General features: G+C 39.9%; 1 long non-coding RNA gene across 1 annotated transcript in view; it reads left to right on the plus strand.

Annotated features, from left to right (window-relative positions):
• Positions 1–21089, plus strand: part of LOC122765969 — a 48842-nt gene that overhangs the window by 3105 nt on the left and 24648 nt on the right. Inside the window, exon 2 of the long non-coding RNA XR_006360029.1 lies at positions 7885–7973. This is a non-coding gene — a long non-coding RNA (uncharacterized LOC122765969). The remainder of the gene's footprint in view (positions 1–7884; positions 7974–21089) is intronic.

A 21089-nucleotide genomic window follows, 5' to 3' on the forward strand; every position in this document is an offset into this window, starting at 1 on the left:
TGCGCAAGGGGATCAAAGGCTAATGAGACAGCCATCCCACAAACGCACCCGGCAGACCCATGAATATTGATACGGCTCAGGAGAGAGGGATGGAAGGCAGGGTGTCTTCAACTTGCTCAGCAGCAGCAGCAGCAGCAGCAGCAGCAGCAGCCGGTAAATTAAAGAGGGGGATGGGAGTTCAACTGTATACTGTATGTTGCAAAGACTTTGGTTTTTGGACAACCACCAGAATATGACGAGGCGGATGACACGTCTGATTTAGATTCCTTCAAGGTGTTTAAAATGCCATTTTGGCTCACATTTCACTTTTATTACACTTTAAGTACTTTGGCTGCTTCTTCACTTCGGTTGCAGTCAGTGGCTCGATCTGTCCACACTCTTTATCTCCCACGCTGCCAGTTAAGTCCAAAAGACATGTGATACACATGTTGGAGTTACAGCTTAAACACCCTTAAAACCCAGCGATTGATTATTTTTCTGACCGTAAATTGATTTAATCGATAAATGCCGAGCTAATTTAATGAAATAAATGAAATGTGTTTCACTATAGGCTTAATATCTTTAAGCTATTAAAATAGAAAATAAGTAGATTAAATAATTTGGTGGAGTTTATCTTATATGTATAAGATAAGGAAGGCAACGTTGAGGAAATCAACTGAAAAGGATTTACAAGCTTTTCTTTGTTTCACGTCGCTGTAAATTAAGATGTTTCTGACATTTTAAAGCTCAAAAATTAATCGTTTAATCCAATATATAATCAGCAGATTTGTGAGTCGCGGCTGTGCGACGACGGCGATGACGGTGTCTGCGGGAGTGAACCAGAACCTGAAGCAGAAAAAAAACGCCTTTTCTCAGCGCATCATGCAATATTTCCACTTTTGCATGCAATCAGCTGAAATACGAGAACAAGGTCAACGTCGTAACGGCCAAAATGTGCCGATTTAGTACCAAATGATGCAATATTTGCCAAACACGAGAGATACCACGGGAGTGCTGGGATCACCTGAAGGTGATGTGTCCACCCTACAAAGTAATGTGTTGTGTGTCTTCCCTCGGGGCGTTTGTGTTGTCAGTACAGTTCACTTCACCACCAGTGGTCGACAGCTGCATGGCACATTAAATTAAAGTCTTTCTCTTACGTCACTTATCTTAGCATCGACAAGTATCTTCTGGGGGTAGTTTGTAAAAAAAAAAAAATTAATAAATAACTAAAACCAGCTTGAAGTGACATTTAGGATTTCACCTCCCGCCACAAACTGAAAGTAAAGAACATAATGAAATGTTGTTGGGTTTGGTAACCCCCCCCCCCCTCTCTTCCTGAGTGATATGTCATTTCAGCCCATTCCGGCTGTCAACAGACAGGCAAATAGGCACTGGAGGGAGGACAAGTAAAGTGGCAGGGAGGCAGGGAGAGGGAGAATGATGCGGCAGAAAGGCCGTCTACAGTACGTGGGCGACCGTGCCTCCATCTTGACTCGGGCTCGTAAATCAAGCCTCCCCTGCGGGGCCTATCTCCCGCGCTCAGACCTTCACAACAGCTTGTTCTCCAGCCTGTGACGAGAGGAGCTGTTGTCACAGCAGCCATCGATCGTGTGGGATGAGTTTGTCGGAGCGGGGAGTTTCACCCGCCTGAGTGTGGTCACTGGAGTCCATGACAAACAAGAACTTACATTTTAATTGGTGAAGTTTGCACGTGCTGTGTCGCCAAATTGTGTTACGATTTGTTTGGACAATACGAGCAAAAACAAATTCACAAAAAATTTCACATATGTAGACCGTGTTAAGGTAAATCTTATAGCGAGCCCTTGCCATTAAAGCCCTGACACTCTGGAACTCTCTCCTTATCAATATTAGACAAATCACATCTGTAACTTCTTGTTCTGTTTTGTTGTTATACTTTTTTATTTGTATTTTAATGTATTTAATGTATGAAATCGTTCACATAGAAGGCTTTTTTTTGTGTTTTAATCTCTGTGGAATCAGTGTTTACTGAGCTACAGCGACATATTCTTGTTTTCCAAACCGCTGCCTGTCAAAGTAAACCTAATTCAGTGAAATGAAATCCTTATTATTTGCAGATTCTTTCATCCAAATTAACAAAGACAAATATGCCTTAAAATCTCTTAAGGGCAGAGATGTCAAAAAAGTTAATTGTTTTCAAGTTTTCTTCTTTGGAGAAGTAAGTTAACTCTAAAAAGCTACATCTGTATGTAAAAAAAATCTCTCTGTGTCTTCTGTTGCTGCTGGATTCACACATGACTTGACTGACAATGCGTGTTGATGAGCCCAGGGACGGAAGAAAAGTAAATGTGAATGAAATCAGATGCAAATTTAAAAAGTAAAAGACAAGTTTCAGCCTGCGTGCGCCGTAATGGGTTTTTCCAAAATTCTCACCCAAGTCAGACTACCTTGAAAATTAAGTAGTTAAATTATTCACCAGTTCCCACTCCTCCCTTTAAAAGCCAATTAGATGAACGTTTCATGGAAATCAGGCGCAGGATTTGATCTCCTGATGTCATTTTGAAGTCAAGAAGGAATAAATTAAGAAAAAAAAACAATCTGACAGTTTTAAAAGTGGAAAAACATTTAACAAGCTAAAATCCGCAATTATGCGATCTGATTTATATTCTACCCTTTTGTTTTAAATTTGATTTAAGGGGTGTGGTGGATAGATTATACCCAGTGTTACACTGTATTCATGCACAAACGCACAGCTGTCCCACAATATGTTTTGTATTTCTACACATTGAACATATTTGGTTCATTTTAATTCAATTTGATTTATTTGTAGAGCGCCAAATCACTACATACATTAACTCAAGGCAGTGTACATATAGTAGTAAGACTTAATAATATTACAGACATTACAGGAAACCCAACAGTTCACACGAAAAGCAAGCACGAGGCATCAGTGGAGAGAAAAAAACTCCCTTTTTAATAGGAAGAAATCTGTGACAGACCAGAAAAAGATGTGCGGCCATCTGCCTAGACTGGTTGAGGTGAAAGGAAAAAATGAGGGAGCGAGCAGAGGACAAAGAGAGAGAGAGAACAAGGTTAATGGCATGTAATTTAGTAATCAGAGAAGATGACAAGAGAACAATAACAGACCATAAATGAAAAATGTTATATGTTATTATTACTATTATCCTTCGACAAATAAGAGATAGAGGGATAGAGTGTTTACTGAGTTGGCTGAATTTCCCCATTTTGCTTCCCCCTTTTGGAGAAATTTATCAACACTTTATCCACTTTTAGCCGTTTAGATTTGTACACTATATGGACACAATTATATGGCCACATCTGTTAAGTACTGAATTCAGGTGTTTTAATCAGGCTTTGTGTGAGGCCACTTATCTCCAATGAAGGGCAATCTTAACGCTTTATACCAAGACAGTTTGGACAATGCTATGCTTCCAACTTTATGGCAACAGTTTGAAAAAGTATTGTTCTATTCCAGTCATGAGGAGATGCCCCAGTGCACAAAGCAAGGACTAGAAGGAACTCAATGCTCTACAATGGGCACAAATTCCCATAAAACCACTTTAAAATCTTGGGGAAAGTCTTCCAAGAAGTGCGGAAGCTGTTATGGCCGCAAAAAGGGGACTGACTTTATATTAAAATACTGTATATGTATTTGAATATGTCACTACAGTCCCTGTTGGTGTAATGGCCAGGCGTCTCCACTGCAGACCCTTGCTTCTGTTCTCCTCTGGTTGAGATGTTTTTGAGAAGGTTACTGAGGCTTTTAGGGTTTGGTAAGGTTCTGTATTTGTGAAAGCTTGGCAGCTAAAGCTGCACACTGCTCGCTCTGCTGACAACCTGTGTGTTGCAGTGCTACAGTACAAGCTGTGATACTGGGTGGGTGGTTGGCAGTGAGTGGTGCAACAGACCAAAAACATAAACACTGTTGTGAAATGATTGGCTGCACCACTGTCAGCACCGAAGCCGGTCATCTCATGTCTTATAAATTTAAACTTACAATAATACAAACTTTAAGTATATACATTTAAAATGTCAATATCCGATGATAAAATGCATGGAAAAGTTAATTAATTAATAAGGAAATATGAAAATCACAAATGATAATGAAGTTAAAACACTGAAACCAAAGACTCCTTCCATCGTGCATCGTGAAGTCTGGAAAAAGAGACGGAAATGAATTTCATCGCACGAGCCTCAGGAATAACATGTAAATGAAAATGCACTGGAAATAATAATAGCAATAATATTGCAACACTATGTCACAATAGCGTGCCCCGACAATCTTTGTCCTCGGGCAGTTTCAAAGCATTTCTTCATCTTGTTTCCTCACGCGGAAAGCCTAGTTTGTGAAACTCCACCAGCGCCGCTCATAAGAGCTCTCCCACTCAACCTCCCAGCCTGCTGAGGGTACTTGAAAGCAATTTTCTTTTAATCAAGTTCACTATAAAGGCTCCTCTGATGCCAACCTCAGCAACACAACCATTTTGTTTTTTTCAGCTCCATCTCTCTCTCGCTCTCTCTGCTCGCTGTAGATTATATTGATTTCATGAGCGCGGTGAAAATACACTTTTCCCACATAATGAGACTTTGCTTATTGTCTTTCAGGAAAAAATATAAATATAGTTTCCCTCTTATTTTTCAAAAGTCATAATTTTACTTGAATAAAGTCGGAATATTATGAGATTCTTTTTTTAATCATTGCCTAATGTATTATTATTAAATAGCAACAGAACGCAGATGTAACCAGCGATACGACCATTACCAGCCATTTCCTCCTCCAGTCCACAAAAGAGATGATTTTCTCCAAGTCTGTGTGATTCTTTCTTCCAAACAGACTCAGTTGTGTGATGCTAAAGATAATCTGGTGCTGATGTGCCAAAAAAATTAAGTGTTTCTTTATTGTGAAGCCCCCATCAAAATGTAACTTCACAAAATGCTCCATGTTCCTCATCTCATAATATTTTTATTATGACTTACTTACTCACAAAATATTATGACTTAAGTCCCTTTGCAATAGTGTTACCGCACTGTTCTTAAAACCAGTAGGCCTGTTAAAAAGTTTCCAGCACCATAAAAAAGTTTTTAAAACTATCGGCTAAAAAGTGACTAACATGCTGTAAAATAACATTCTAAATGTATTTATTTATTTACATCCCACTGCTCCTTTCTGAAGACAGAAGGGATTTGTAGTTTTCGACTCAGTCTGAGCTCTCCCCCTTCCACTGCCGTCCTCCTCCTCTCAATATCCTCGGGCAACAAAGTTTCTGCTGCATCATTTAAGTGAGAGACAGATTTTAATGTGTTCACCACTTAGTATTCAGTGACCTTAAGCATGACACTCTGAAACGAATATGAATGTTTCCTCGCCGCACATTTAATTCAGGGAACGTTTAGACAAGAGCACCTTGTTTGAGGTGTCGTGACTGCAGACAGACGTTTGCTGTATCTCCGCACAACTGCTGGTGGGGTACATGTTTAATGAACGGGTGACTCAACATGATTTGTGTTATTAAAGACAGAGTTTTGGGAACCTTTTCATAGCAAACATGAAAATGTGACTGTATTTTTAAGTAATATTTATCTATTATGGCTGGTAACAGTAACACAAAATCTAGTTTTAGTCACCTCTTAGATTATTTTAAAGTTTTTAACTGAACAAAATAGTCTGTACAGCCACATATGCTGGAGACTAAATTATGAAAATTCGACTTGCACTCTCAAAAATGTAGTGTTTAAATGTAACAAAGTACAAATACTTAACTACAAAATTCACAAATCTGTACTTCACTTATGCTTATATTTCTAGCAACTAATACTTTTACTCCACTACATTTCCCTACATTTTCGTTCCACGTTACTAGCAAATAAACCCAGAAGAAGAAGAGTTATTAGTTTTAGTTTTGCCATTCACCCATTCACTCACCCATTCACAGTTGGGGACGTCTTGCCCAAGGACACATCGACATATAGACTAGCAGAGTCTGGAATCTAATTCACAACCTTCAATTTGAAAGACGACTCGCTCTACCACTGAGCAACTGTCTCTTCTCAATTCTAACTTCTCCCTTTATTTAAAACGTATTCATTCAAGATTAAGTACATTGTATATCAGAAAAGTATATTTGAGTACAGTAAATACAATATCATATACTTTTTTAAGTATTTAAAACAAGCGCTCTGATTTTTCAGCTTCCTAAACAAAAAAGACATTCGAGAACATGAGCATTTTGAGGTTTGGGAAACACCAATCAACATTTTTCAATATTTTAATCAAGAAAATAATTGTTAGTTGCAGCTGTACTTTGAATCAAGTAATGATGAATAAATGGTGAACATCTACCAAAGTCATTTTCTGTTAAGATACATTTACTCGAGTATCCCTTTTAGGTACTAACTGCTGCAATAATCCCGTTTGGCCACCAGGGCTACCTGTGCACACTACACTAACTGCAACACCTATGTACTGCATTAGCAGAAGGCTATGGGAAGCCACAATGATAGCTATATTATAGCTTATCATTAAAACAGAGTCACGACTCTGGTCAACCGGGAATGTAAGTGTAACTCTCTCGCTACTCTCTTTTTTATTGTGTTTTTTGTCGCTGTCAACGCCTAAAAGACGAAAAGCTCTTTCGTTTTTTTAAGCTAAAATGCTAGTTCTGTGCAGCTACAGATTAGCTCCCGTTATTGCTAACCAGGCAGGTCATTCGCCGTGCTGCCCCGTTGACGCCGTACGTCAGCGTGTCCGCCATATTGTGAGGGGCAAGTCCTCCCTGTAAACCAATGCAGGTAAACGTGGAGACTGGGTTTTGTATTTGTATAATATAAAATAACAAAATGCGAGAAATACAAGTACCTGTAGACAAAATAGGTGTGTCTGCATTTAACACTAAATTATGAAAATTTTCAGTAAATAAAAGATACCAGAAAATATTGGTGTTGTTCACTACATCTGTTAATTTGAATATTTAGTTGCTATTAGCATGCTCCCCTTATATTTAGTATCTTGTGATTCATTATACTGTTCCTCCAGGACACAAATGTGGTAAAAAAAAATTGGTGAATATGTATTATTTGTGACAATTTATAAAAAATTTGCTTCTGGTTCAAATTATCTTTTTAATAACATGCTAAATAAATGAATTATTCATCGCAGAAATCACATTTACGATCTCAATATGAAAGTACTTGCAAGTGAATCTTTTTTGTAATTTCATGTATTTCATGCTCAGTATTCTTATAAAACATTTTAAGATTGATCAAGAATTAAAAGAAACAGAAAATAGTAAAAAATTAAAAAATACAATTTAATTAGATCATACTAAGTCATGAGGAGATGCAGCTCCCCATTGCAGCACATGAACAAAGAAGGCACAAGGACTGTATGTTGGTCAGTTTGACATGATTTTCAAGTCACTCACTTGAAATATTAATGTTTTTTTTTTCCATTCACGATTATCACAATAATAGAAATTCACCACAATTAACTTGTTTGAGCGATAATATCCTATATTATCACTAGTTTGGATGTTTCATTGCAGGTGTCATTTCCAACAATCAAAATACATTTTAATATCTTTCTATGATATGAAAAATAGTGCCTTAAGGCTATATACAACAGAATGTACATTACTTGCAAATGTGTTTTGAATAGTCCGCAATAGGCGGGCAAAAACGTTGCCTCATCACTGCCTGTGACAGAGGCCGAACTCGCAGTCTGCTCAAACATTTAATTGCACGAGACACAAGTGTTTGCACAGTTCAATCATTTTTCCGAAATGATTTAACCGAAACTTGTGTCTCCAGGCGGAAATAAATCATTTTCGTTTTTACTGGAAAAAGATGGGCGCTGTTGCAGCGATGACTTTTTTTCCAACCCATCTTTGTACATCTTGTCTCCAGATCCAGAGGACATGATCTGCCAAGAAGAGTGCTGGCTGTGACTGAACCCGAAAACCTGTCAGAGGACTGACTGTCCCGAACACACACAGGTGAGCCTCACTCTTTCTACCATCTCTCCTCAGGGTCGTTATTGAAGTGATGGATGGTAGTCCAAAGTTTAGATCAGGCATTATGAAGTGTGTGAGCACTGCTTGATGTGTCAGGCGATCCTTCAACTGTATTTATTTATCTTATCTCATGCGTAGATACAAGAAAATCTACTAGAAAAGTTGATTGAAACATGAAAGATTTTAAAGACTACAAGCTACAATTTTTTAAAAAAATGCACCATTGATTCCTAAAGATAATTTCTTAATTTTATTTTGTGTATAAGCAATGACACCAAATAATCTATTGAACGCACATTTTGAGCATTCTTTACATTGTGGTTTCAGCCTTCTATTAATTCTCATTATTGATGCATTTACTTGTCATTGACTGTAACTGTATACAGGGCAGTGGTCTCTAGGGTCAGAATACACTTAAGTAAGTTAGAAACTCAGAGACACAAGATCAATACTCTGGAATTGTAAACCTAAAGCCGGACTGTTCTTTCTATGAATTTTAAAGTGGTCCACATGTAACTATCAGTTATATATGCTGCTGCATCAATGCCCAAGAGGAAAACCTTGAGTGCCCATACAGGACTGAAGCTGACACTCAGATATAGAAAAGTAGGAACATTGTGACTTTAGACTCACAGCCATGCCATTACTTTTTCCTCCAGCCTTGACAAACAAGAAAAATTCATTTTCACAAAACACCGTTAAACATTAAACCGTTAAAGCATTTTTGTCCACAGAACAACCTAAGTCCTCATGTTACCTCTCTTGAACATTACAGTTATGACAAGAAGAAACCACTGGTGAGAAAATATGGTTAAAACTGCTTCATAATGTATAACTGACTAATCGGGAGGTAGCGGTTTAGGCAGAGCTATTGCCTCATAGATCTAGTATGGAAATTACATCCTCCCCAGCTCCCTAGTTTTATTAAAACTCCGAAAAGAACTGTCAGCACAAAGGGTACCTTAATTAATAAAAGGGAAGAAATGAATAAAGCCCCGAAATATATTTTATATTGGATATTAAAGTTCTGCAGAACTATGCAGTGGCAATGGGAATTTAAAATCAAAATAAAAGCTTAGATGTTAATATGCACATTTCCATGACTTCTTTCTGAGTTCTATCTTCAATTTCAATTATGTTTTTTTGTGGCCCAGTTTATTTTCGGGTGGGGGAACTGCAGTGCTGCAAAAAAAAAACAACCCAGCGATTACTTCCACTATGTGTTGAAATGATGATGATATCCGGAGTTTAAGTCGCGCAACAATAATGCAGAACTGTGCAGGGTTCACCTTGGAGGCAGCGTTAATGAGATGACTCCTGTGTCCACATGTTACCTTTTAATTTACAGACAGGTGCTCGCCGGCTGTGTGAAAGACTATCATTTGCAATCACAATATGCATTCAGGCAGCATTTTATCTGCAGCCATAGAGGCACAGCATGGAGGTCTACTAAATGTCCAGCAGTGCACTGTGCTCTCCACCCCCGAGGTAGTTACAGCAGGAAAAGATGGCGTGAGCGGAATAAGTTATTTGCGTGGCTGAGCACGGCCTTAGATCCTGTGTTTGGCCACACTTTTAATGACGGCGCCCTCACAAAGCTCAGGTTGAATGGTGTCGGCACTGACCCTCACGGCCTGAGTTCTGGTGACACTTTCCCATCTGTGTTAATGAGATGACTCCACTCTGTCTACGGGTCATGGTGATATTTACAGACACCGTTGTAGCGGCAGAGACTCACGCCTCCCCGTGGCGCTCCCTCGCCTTATTTGCATATCTTTCAGACTTCCCTTCCTCGCTCTCCCTCTTTCAGCGCTCTCGCTGTGCTCCTCGGTGATCGACAGGCTCCTTCGCACTTCTCTTCAGTTTGTGTCGCACATGTTAATTAAAGCCTCTAATTAGCTTTCCCCACTAAAAGGCTGCATTAAATCAGACTTGGAATGGCAAATGATTCCTGGCATTAGCATAATTGTGTTTTTGAAGTGTAAAGATTGGGGCATTAGGGATACTAGTACACGTTTTTGTTTCAGTGATTTGTTGTGTTTGGGGCTCCCAGCCCAAGGGGGTGACTGGAGGTTGGCTGGCTGGGTTGTGGGGCCCCAGGCCCCTACAGGGGCCACACACTAACGAGGCATGCTACTCTCTGTTGGAGCAGAAACGGGGAAAAACAAACCTGTGATGTGGTTCCCTCAGGTGGTCCTGAGAGTTTGACGGAGCAGAACAGGACACTGGTGTGTGTGTGTGTGTGTGTGTGTGTTTGTGAGTCACAGATAAAGAGGACAAAAAGGACTTTTATTTTTATTTTTTTAAATAATTAATACGAGTGATTGTCATGTACCCAGCCATTTTCTCAATGCATTATAGGCCTGACACAAGGCCCCCGAGCAGGAATAGAATACAAATGAATGAATACACAAGTGGACTCTCTTTTTAATTATCAATCGTTTTCACTTTGTGTGAGAAAGAAAGAATAAACCAGTCCACAGTCTAGGACAGTGTGTCCTAAACCTTTTATACAGGGACCCAGTTTTTAAAGGTGAAAAACTTGCATGACCTAATTCTCTATACCTATTTGTGCTTTTGTCTATTTTTATTGCCATTTCTAATGGAACACCTGATTATCTACAACATGTAAACCAACATACAAAAAGATTGTCCTGCTTACATCACAACAATCTATTGTTGCAGTCTTTTGGTGTTTAGGTTTTTTTTGATTATGTAAACCAAACAAGACATGTCTGAGAGATATGTGTTATAAATTAACTTATTTTTATGTTATGTTATGTTATTTAAAACATATAGAAAGTTATATTCTATTCAAAAGTAAAAGGCTGAAAATGACTATCAATGTCTATCAATCTTGGAACTTGTACGTGTCGATAAACTGACGATAAAAAAAGAGCAGTATCAGCTGAGATGGTTTGAATGAGCACTTTCTTGATGTTTGACAACTCCATTAACTGTGTACTGACATATTTGTCTTCCAGTTCAGTGACAAATTCAGAGCTGATTTCTGACTTGTTAACGGTGGTGAATACACTGAGGCTCCCGTGCCACGGTTCGCGTTCTCTATTACAGTGTGGTGTATTCGGATTTACTGGTGATTAGTGTTGTGCACATGCTCAGCCATCAAACATGACTGAAGCTGTCACCGTCGCATGAATCCTGCCCCGGGGCAGACATGATGCACTTTTTTTTTTTTTTAGGAACTTCCTCTGGGCAAACTTGCTCACTGACTACGGTGGCTAAATTATTCAGGATGAACTTGTCTGCTCAAAGGCGCAGTGGTGGAACAGTGATAGTTGGGGGTTGGTGTGTGTGATAGCTCCGAATGTTGTCATATGAGTTATTATTGAACCAGCCAGATATACCACAATGCAGCAGACTCCTGCTCCAGCCTTGAATCCGCTCCAGGCATGAAAAGCCATTAAGATGCATGCGAGGAGGAAGCAGGAGTCTAGGAAATGATGTAAGGAGAAAGAAGCTGCAGCCTGAATGATCACCACGTCTACACGAGGCTGCTTTTGTTTTAATTAAATCTAATTTAATGATTTGTGTGCGCTTGTGTATGCGTGAGTGCGTGTGTGCGTCTTGTTATTTCTATTTTTTTAAAAGACCATGGTGGATTGCATAGGGGCAAACTGCTGGGTTCCTGGGGTGTCAACTAAAACTGTTTGGAATGGCATGCTGTGCAATATTGTGAAATATCTGTTTTACATGTGAAGCAAGAAACACAGAACATATACTGTGTGTATATATATATATATATGTATATATATATATATATATGTATGAAGTTAGATTTGTGTCAATATAACACTTTTTCAGAAGCAAACAACACTGAACCACACAATCAAAATACAAAAATTGATTTAATCATTCAAGAATATTGTATTTCATTTGTTTGAATATACACTTTTTGTTTGCAATGATCGGAATTTGCTCTGACTCTTGTGTGACTGAGCTCCCTGATTTGTTCTTTGCGTCGTGTTTTTTTTGTTTGCGATTCTGACCATGGGCGGGCCTTAGAAAGCTGCCTGCTGATTGGCTCCTGAGTTCTAGAGCGACAGCTCAATGGACCCGAAGTAGTCACAGGCTTGGAGTTGCTGCCTGTCTGGAACTCAAGTCTCTTCCAAAGTTTTCCCTGTCGACATTGGACAAAATCATTGTAATTATCTAACGTTTATAATCTGACAAACTTCGTACTTTAATAATTTAGTCGGATGTCATTTCAGACAGACAGTGACGACTTCAGGTCAGTGAAGTAAACAAAAGTGTAAACAAAATTCCAGTCATTGCAAACTAAAGTTTTACTTTCAAACAAAATACAATATTTTTGAATGATTGAATGGAGATTTTAGCTGCAATTTCTGTATTTTGATTTCTGTTTGCTCAATTCATAAAGTGTTGTTTGACAATATTGACACAAACCTAATTCCATAGAGATAGAGAGGAGGCAGAGGGAAAGGAAAGGAAAAACAGACAACAGCAGAAAGTGGGAGATATATGGAGGCTATAAGCAGCTCCAGACATCGTGTTGGAGGCCTAACATTCATCATGTCTGTTTCACTGGTGCTGTTAGCTGGAGTAGGAGATCTCAGACAGCCATCAGAGAAACCAGGGGCAGTGCCAGAGACATGATTTACACAACAAAAAGACATTTTCACCCTGTGCGACCTGGATGGGACTTCTCTTTTTTTTTTGTGTCGCAGAGTTTTGCCAAGTTTGCGTGGCTGCAGCTACCAAAAGGAAACACTCCTGTTGCATGAGCTGTGAGTTTTGGCAGCCATGCTGCCTCATCCATCGACGCTTGTCGCATCTGCGGATAAAAAAAATAAAATAAATAAAATTGCAGTTCCTGCTTGTGCTGTCAACAGGTGCAAAGTTATGAGCTTCACTGAAACGGAGACAATAGCTCTGCTGTATGTATTTATAGAAAAGCCAAAAGGTGGCAATTATCATCGTGCAAAAACAGCAAATCATGTTCACATGTTCACCTGGATCATTCTGTTTATGAACAGCGGTGTACTGTCGCATGCAGTTGACAAATACAGACGGTCTTCGTAATTACAGTATTTCTGGTGTGACAGTGCCCTCGTCTCTTGTTCTTTCTCTCCAATTTAAATTCCAATTTACTTGTTTTTCATCCACATAATTATCTAAGCACTAGCATTCACAAAGTTTGTTGTGTCAGGCTCGTATTATACCACACAGCATGATATGAGTTTCACGACTGGTACTTATCCACACAACTGGTTTGGAAAGATTGTAGGTGAAACAGTTGTTGCTTGATATCTCAAGAACAACCTCATTTGTGTATCTGACTCAACATCATCACTAGGAGTCTTCAGCCCTCCTAAATATAGGTGTTAATTGACCATTTTTAACTCTGGAATCTCAAAAGCATTTGGCAGTTTTACGCGATAATACCAACAAAATGTCTGTCTGAAGACTTTCGGGAAAGGGCAGACAAAGAAATGATCATATTAATTCATGCAAAAGTGTGATTTGGCCATTTATCATGTAGATACTGCAGTTTGAACACATTATTATTCTCCATTTCCTGTTCGTTGCCCCTCGTTAAAACAGCAGCTTTTGTGAACGAGCAACTCCAGAAATTGTCCAGATCCGATTCTCGAGACATTGTCCGTCTGAGAAATCCACATTGCACTGTCATACCGACGTGTTTCTACGTTACATCATTAGTCTGTAAATGAGCCGTAATGTGCTTACAGGTGGTGGGCATTTATTAGCCATTTCACAGTAGCTAACGAGAACCGAGGACCAGGCAACCTGTTCAGTCTCCACTGTACGGGAAAGAAAATGGGTTTCAATTTAATAATTTAATTAAAGTAAAGTAACAAATGGTCAATTATTCAAATATTTCACCTAAAACTGATTGCACGGCTCAATACAACGTGAAAGTAACTGAGTATTTGAAAGGGAAGTGTTCATAGACACCTGTGGGAGTGACGGTCAAAATGAGATGAAAGGAAATCAATGACAGGTTCAATTTATACTGATATTCTCATTGAGGAAAAATCCCAGGGCTTTATTTAAGATGAAGAGTGAGTGGGAGAAGGGGGAGTTGGGGGGGCTTCACACATCATGACACAAATATGACAGGTAAACACACACACACACACGCAGACATGCTCTGCAGTCCTGATTGAGTGCAAATGTCTGCATTGGCGGTCAAGGTCAGCTGATAATGGGAGAGATTGAGGACAGGATGAGGCAGTGGGGGTTGGTTGGTTGGCAGCAGTCTCAGGTAATGAGATTTACGACCCTGAGCTCTCGCCGCACCCCACAGCACCCCACAGCACCCCCCTCACCCACCGGCTAACATGATTTATAGATCTAATAGGCGTCAGCGCTCCTGCCTAAGATAGAGGCTTCACATTATCACTGAGGGAGAGTCATCCGCTCAAAAGGGCAAGACCACAGAGACAACTCCACCAAGCTATCCATGTGTGTGTGTGTGTGTGTGTGTGTCACATGCTGATGCATCTGTGCATGCTACAAGATGTCAGAGTGCATGTCGTCTTGGCATTTAACTTATTATTAACATGTTCCTCACAAACTTTGCTCCAGTATCGGTAAAGGTCACACTTAAACCCAGGTTAATGAAAATAGAGTCAGACTTGAGAAAGGTAATTCCTCTTTATATGACTAAAAGAGCTGCACTTATCAATAGCAGATATTTTATTTAACCAGTTTCCCTCACATCCAATGAGCGTTATCTGTTTCACCACTCTCGTCAGCCACAGAAACTAGCATCTTCAATCGTAAATGGCACCGTTTTTCCCTCGCAGGAAGTGAGTTTGTTTGCAAAATATTTGAGTAGAAAGTGACAAAATGTTACACTACTAATACATTCCTTTATCTTCCCCATCAGCGTTTTTCTCTGTATGATTTCCAGTCTCTAAAATTACCGAAATGTGGCGCACAAGTTTAAATTTTAGAGTCATGTTGTTGTTTTGAAAAAACAATCAATGCGTAAAATAAATAAAAATGAAGTGAGAAATCAGCTGCGAAATACAAACTCATTCATGATAGATTTAATTGGTTTACCTTGTTGTTGGCAGCGGTGGCGGCAGTGCTACAGTTGTCTTGCTGCTAATTACTTAAAATCTGCTTTACTTTACAAAGTGCATTTAAATTGTTGTAATTCAACAGTCACACATCAAAACCTTCCCGCTACGGTTATCTTAACGGAAAACACGGGACAACGTCCAAGCAAGGCTTTTTGTTAATGAAATGTAATAATTGTGTCGAGACAATAATTAGAATGCAACTAAAGTGTTTAAAAAAACAAATAAACACACACACACACACGAAGGGTGATTGGCCGCCACATGGATATAATGGAATTTTTGTAACATACCAGCCTCCACACTATTGTGCTCCAAACAAAATGACATTCAACTGAAACAACACACAAATACTATTGTTCCAGGACGCTGCACCAGCCAGCAAAGGCATAGCAGCAGCAGCAGCAGCAGCAGCAGCAGCAGCAGCAAGGACAGAAGCCATTGAACTTACTGCTCATTACCAAGCACAAACTCTCCTAGAGCAGCGAAACAACACGGCCAACATTCAGTGTGTGTTCAGCTCTGCTCACTGAAGCTTCAGCACACAAAATAACAAACAACATGGTGGCAGCCAGATTGCTTCCCAATAGTTGCAGTGCTAATATTTGCTCTAGTGCTGAATGCAATGGAAAAGATGCGAGACGACACACAAACTGCGCACACATCCTTCACTTGTTTGTTCTCGTGCAGTTTTTCCATCTCAGTTATATTGTGAGAATTAAGTTTCCTCCGTGCTAAGCTCAGCCAAGCAGTTACTGATGTGCGGCCCTCTTATTGTCTGGAGTTTGCTCATTTCATATGCGCTGTTGTCTGTCTTTTGAGTCAAGAAACGTTTGCTCTAAACAGGCTGAAGCTGAAGGGCTCAGAGTCGCAGTGGCAGCTTGGAATTGTGAAGGCAAAACAATCACATTAATACTCTGATATCTGTTTAGCACACACAGGGTTTTCTTGGCGTCTTCTGTTATTTTCATAGTTTGCACCATAATATTTCATTTAGTTGGGGGGGGGGAGCTAAACAAAGCCAGTTTCTAAGGCGTTTATACAACCGTATTTCAACTGTATCCACATCGGCTGTCTCCTCTGTGGTATTTGGCACACAAACGCTCTCTGTTCTCATTTGGAGTCCCCACATACAGTATTTCTGTGAACATGGTTCCTGTTGTGCAGGCTCGGGCTTCGTCGCCCGAGTCACAGTGAAGAAAGACGGGAGAATAACAAACAACAAATAATTTTCCAGACCTCTCGGTCGGCTGAGTGCTTTTATTTATCTTTTTTAATATAGAATTTTTATCTCATCAAATCCAGTGTCTCGGTGCGGGCTCAAGTCTATGGGGAAATTTGCCACCTTGATAACTGGTGCACTCTGGGGAAAAAAAAAAACACAAACAAAATAATTTGCAAATAAATGGCAAATGTCAAAAACAAGAAATGTAAGAAATATTAATCTCTTCCATGATTTCACGGAACACTCCAACAGGCCTGCACACATGCGTGCACACAGACGGCCGCCTTCGGATGCTCGTTTTAGTTCATTTTAATTGCCGGCTACTCAGCTCTTTTCACCTGAGGTAATGTTCTCGACTGTGAGGACAATAAATAGTGCTGTCCACATTGATTTCTCTGTGGTGTCTGCTTTATTAGCACAGAAGTGAAGCGACATTCACCACCCACCCACCCTCCTGTTTTTGGAAAAAGAACATCGCAAGGTTGTAGAAGTAATCAAAATGCAGTCCACGAGGAAGAAGAACAATAACATTTTAAGTTGATGCTGAGGACAGCTTTCTATTCTTGTTGGAGAACAATTTAATCGTCTTCTTTTTTCAGCCTATTTTAAAATGTACACTTCTCTGCAGCTAAATCTTTAATACATGTGACACTTCACTCTGTCTCTCTCTCTCTCTCTCTTTGGTGCCACACGTTGAATTTTGATGTACAAATTACAAGCAGTCCCAATTAGTTGACACACACTGATGAAAAACCACAGGCAGCTGCTTTGCACACAAACGAGTACAGTAACCACCCCTTTAGTACTTAAACATTACAGCTTTGTTTCAACACAGCGGAGGGCAAGTGTGAGCAGACAAAGCTTAAAATGGCTGCCGAATGTCAGAAATCTGGAGCTGAACCAAGCCCAGCAGACGGTGGATAGGCTTGTGGTTGGATGGCTGGGTTCGAAGGCAGCAGCTTGTTAGGGTGGAAATGGATTAGCGAGAGGCACAATGGGAGTCTTAGGCGTGTCTGTGGTGTTGTGTTAAAGCTCTGCCTACGTTGCTCAGGCTGCTAGACTCATTTATACCCAGCGGTGCATGCAGCAGCCAACTCTCTCTCACACACAGGGCTTTTTCTAATTGCCATGGTTTCTTCTGTGCTTGCAGCATCAGCCTTGATTCGGCATCCATCAAAGCTGTGATTTAACCCGCGGCGCTGCACAATTGTTATGTTTGTCACATGCAGCTGGTAGTTGGAATGATTTCTCTAACAATGTTGTGCTCCATTGTGGAAGACAGTGGAGCGAGTTTTTACAGTGGGACGGTGGGTAAATGAGCACGTTTTTGTTTTTTTTCTCGCCTGCAAACATAGAAACAAAGAAGTATTTCAAGTTTCAGAAATTCTCACTCACTATATTTAGTTAGTATAAAGCGATGTATTATTGTAACGCTAGTATGCACTCGTGACAAAGAAGAAGACGACGAGTTGTCATACGAGTTTGCATTTAACTTTCTGAGCGCATAGCTCACGACTCGTGAGGGACCGTTCTGACACGCCTGTTTTTCTAGGCACATCCGTTGAGTTGAGTTCAAACTTGTGGAACGCAATGGCCGCTTTTCCAAACATCTTTGGATCATGTGGCCACAGAATTAGGTGGTCAAACTGGTCTTTGTCTGCTCTGACATCAGCTTTGAACCTTCATCTTCAAGTGCAAAGTTGCTGTGAGGGAATTGTGGTGCCGACAGTCCACTGTCTTTGTTTTGATTATTATTCATAGTTGAATGTGTTATTGAATTCAACGAGCCTCCAGCAAATTGTGGTCCATCTTAACAGCGCCTGGGTTTGAGACACGACAGAAGGGAGAAGCTCAAGTACCCAAAAACATTCGCTTCTTCCATGCATTTTTCATGCATTTTGAGCCTCTGCTTGTGAACGCCCCCCTAAGACTCGATATTACATGAATAACCCACATCCTCCTTTTATTGCCAACTTATACGGAAAAATAGCCATTCAACTTATAACCTGTTATGCAGTAATGCAGAGTGCATCATGTATTTCTGATTCGGAAATCACTCTCTAGTTTGCTCGTGCCCTGATGGATTGATTTTTTTTTGGGGTCGCCATTTAAATGTGTTTGAATTTGTTCCAGCCATTACCCAAGCTCCATGTATAAAATACTTCTTCTATTCAACAACATATGCATAACATTAAGTTGTGACTCTTTTATCAAATGTATACGTGTTAGAAATGACTGGTTTACTTATATTAAGTGTATTTATTATGCACAAATTTGCTCATTATTTTATTGCAAATTGGGTTACAATTGTTTGTCATCATTAAAAAGTGGGTCAAAATGTAAAAACTTTGGGGAAACACTGGTCTAGTGGTTACCTTGACCTCTTTTATCCCCTTTATCCGCTTATTTAATGTACTTTATTCATCTTGTGGTGTCCTCAATTTGAACTTGCATAACACTGTATCTGTAAGTGACAGTTAATGAATGGTAAGTGTCGGAAATAACTCGCATTCAACTTTCATTATGTGGAATACTTTTGAACTACTCGTGCACTACATGACAAGTCAAAATGTCTGCTTTGAAAAAAGAAAGAAAAAAAAAAAGCCAGTACTCACTCACACTCACACATCATGTGCCTCCAATTACTCGAACCCCGCTACCTTCGGGACTGCGAGAGAAAGCCGAGCTCCTGGAGGAAACGCGATCAGGAAAACTCCTCAAAGAAAGTTTATCAAAGGAAAACACAAATCCGGGGAGACGGCACGAGTGCAGGCGCTGTGTGACTGAAAGGTGATCCCTGAAGTGCTGTGAATTGAGCAGACACTTGAAAGGATATTGTAACGAAGGAAAACACACGAGATGTTGCAAAGCTAAAGGTCCCCAAAAATATACCTGCTCACTAATACACGTTTTTCTACCCGCAAAGTGTATTCAGTACATACAGTAAATGTTGGAGGATACTGAACTGATGTCAGCAAATAGTATTTCCTGTACTTTAGTTCAGCGAACCCTTAAGTGCATCTAACTTTACTCTTACTGACTCGCAGACTAAATATTTATTCATCTGTGGCTAAAAGTAGCGCCCAGTATCTTGTATAAACTGCTGGGATTGTGAATTTATGATCCGCATTTCTTTAGATAGGAGCCGTTGAGCCTGGAGTTGAAGTGCTGAGACACACACAGCTAGATTTGTAAAAAATAAATTAAAAATATCAACTGTTTGCCATAACACTGTGACTTTTAAAATGTTAACAAACGCGTGTTACATTGTCAAATGTGTTCACACAATGCAGATGAAGCCGATCGGCTCCACGCGGCTCTCTCTGTGTTTCTCAGTATGGCTAAGAACGGGGCAACGTTGTGCCAGTAAAGCAACGGTCGCAGACAGGTTGACGTATGACTGAAAATACAAGGAGTCAAAAACCCGGTCGCTCCGTAGTTTGATGGGCTAAACTTATCTTGCCTCAATTCCACCCTGTGCTGCCTCTGTATTCACACAAAAGCTCCCTCTGTCAAGTCTTATAATACAGCTTGACAGAGCCTGTTTGCGTTGCTTGAAAGACGCAGCAACGTGACACGGCGTCTGTCCACAAAGACCAAACAAAGGCAGAATAATAACGACAAGAAAGGTTACACGGCGCAGCTTTAATCTCTGGAACACACCGTCGAGATGAAAAAGACAATTTGCTTAAAGCAATCAGAAACTTAGCAAGGTCTTAAAAAGTGTCATTAGTTTTATCCCGACAGCCATCGCCAAATGTGTGTGCAGTCATAGATCTAGTTTGGTGCAACTGCAGTTTGGATAAATGAGGATTGACAGGCCCCTAATGCCCTCTGCAGCGAATAAATGGATAATCGAGAATCCTGTTGTGACGCCTCCCGTCCTGTGTCGGAGATGAGACACACAGCCATCTGAGCTCCCCGACGACACAGCCAGGGAATGATTGTGTGTGTGACAGGAAGTTGAATTCATTCTCTGACTTTCATAGTATCAGTCAGTCACACCATTTACATATTCATTTCTCATATTATAATACCGTGACAGTGATGTTATTCTGCCGCTGCCTCCGTAGTGTCACTTTTTCATTTGTGCACAACACATTTGAATTCTCCTTACGCACAACCTCACATTTTTGTCGTCTTTCGCTCTCTTACATCCACTCAGAAATAACTACGACACGCAGTACACAATGATGTTTAGGAAGAGAACGGTTGATATTTTGCTTTTCACGTTAATCTGTTAAGCGTATTTGGTTCGTTATGGCCAACAAAACGCGGAGATTTGTACTTCTGCAATTCCAATTCAGTCAGCTACGTCTGCAGAGGGGAGGCTTTGTGATATGATCAAATGCTTCAGAGCAGCCTTTGAATAAACCGTGGTGAGGTTCAGTTTATCGTCAACAGCAAACTCCACAAAATGTCCAGCTGAAACCAGCGAAAGCTTTTTTTTCTCTTGATGAATAACCACATCAAAAGACTTCATTATTTCACGCTCAAACTTATCAACGCAAAGCAAAAAAACAAACAAAGAAAAAAACCTTTTAATCCTTATTATCTAATCTGTGTATGAACATTTGTATTCTGCATTCACATTATCTTAATTGTCCTAATGAATCATTAAAGTAATTTTTTACAGAAGAAAAATGTACCGTGTGTGTCTAAGTGAAAATCACTTATCGCGATAGAATTATTTAAGGTAATGGAAGGAGGGAATTGAGTGTTAATGAAAATGGCACACATGCAGTTTACGGTTTACTTATACAGTCTACACACATCTCTGTA

The sequence above is a fragment of the Solea senegalensis genome, linkage group LG3, assembly GCF_019176455.1.
Source record: "Solea senegalensis isolate Sse05_10M linkage group LG3, IFAPA_SoseM_1, whole genome shotgun sequence".
Classification (NCBI taxonomy): domain Eukaryota; kingdom Metazoa; phylum Chordata; class Actinopteri; order Pleuronectiformes; family Soleidae; genus Solea; species Solea senegalensis.